This window comes from Rhagoletis zephyria, unplaced genomic scaffold (assembly GCF_001687245.7).
Source record: "Rhagoletis zephyria isolate East Lansing unplaced genomic scaffold, Rhagoletis_zephyria_1.1 Rzeph_scaffold_05575, whole genome shotgun sequence".
Classification (NCBI taxonomy): Eukaryota; Metazoa; Arthropoda; class Insecta; order Diptera; family Tephritidae; genus Rhagoletis; species Rhagoletis zephyria.
Window position 1 is genome coordinate 15792 of NW_016162658.1, and position 871 is coordinate 16662.

The window sequence follows — 871 nt, forward strand, 5'->3', positions numbered from 1 at the left end:
GCAGATCTTTTATGCGGAAGAAAAAATGCCTTCGCGTATTATATATCGTCACTAGAGACGAATAAAGGCGCGCTAGTGTTTCGACGGCGAAAAAATACGCATAAAAAAAAATTGTACGAAAAAAGGCGCTTAATAAAAACTTCGGCGAAGAAAGACGCGTAACCTAGTTGACGGCGAAGAAAGATGCGTAATCATAGATTTATACTTGGCCAAGGACTGTCACTTCAGCATTATTCGCCAAAAACTCTTTACGGAATGTACTTACTATTACAACCGCAAACATAGTTGAACGCGAAAATAAGTTTACGCGTCCTTCTTCGCCCTCAAATATTTTAACACGTCTTTCTTCGCCGTCAACTATGTTAAGAGTCTTTCTTCGCTGAAGTTTTTCTTTATGCGCCTTTTTTCGCGGTCAACTTTTGAGCTCACGCCTTTATTCGTGTCTAGTGACGATATATAGATGCCAAGCGTTATAACCTTGTATGTGACGTACGCCTATTTAAATAATTACATGTATGTATACATAAATACTTATATATGTTTGTATGCACATTACACTGCGTCTTATTTTGCAGCTTTGTCCTACAAAGCAAGACTCCCCCCAGAAAGGTGCATTTGGTCATAAAAACGTGACCTGAAAAAAATTTTCAAAATCGTATAATGGAAAGACGTGTCTCAAAGGCCATAAAGTTCAGCAAATTCATGGAATTTTTCACAAAGTGGTTAAAACTGAAAATGAAATTTTGGGGCAAGACTGTAGATCCATGATCTACGTATCGAATAGAAGTAAAGTGCATCAAAAGATCACTACTACAATTTTTTCCATACAACTAAGGCGCAGTCTAATGTATGTACGTAAATAAATAAGTAG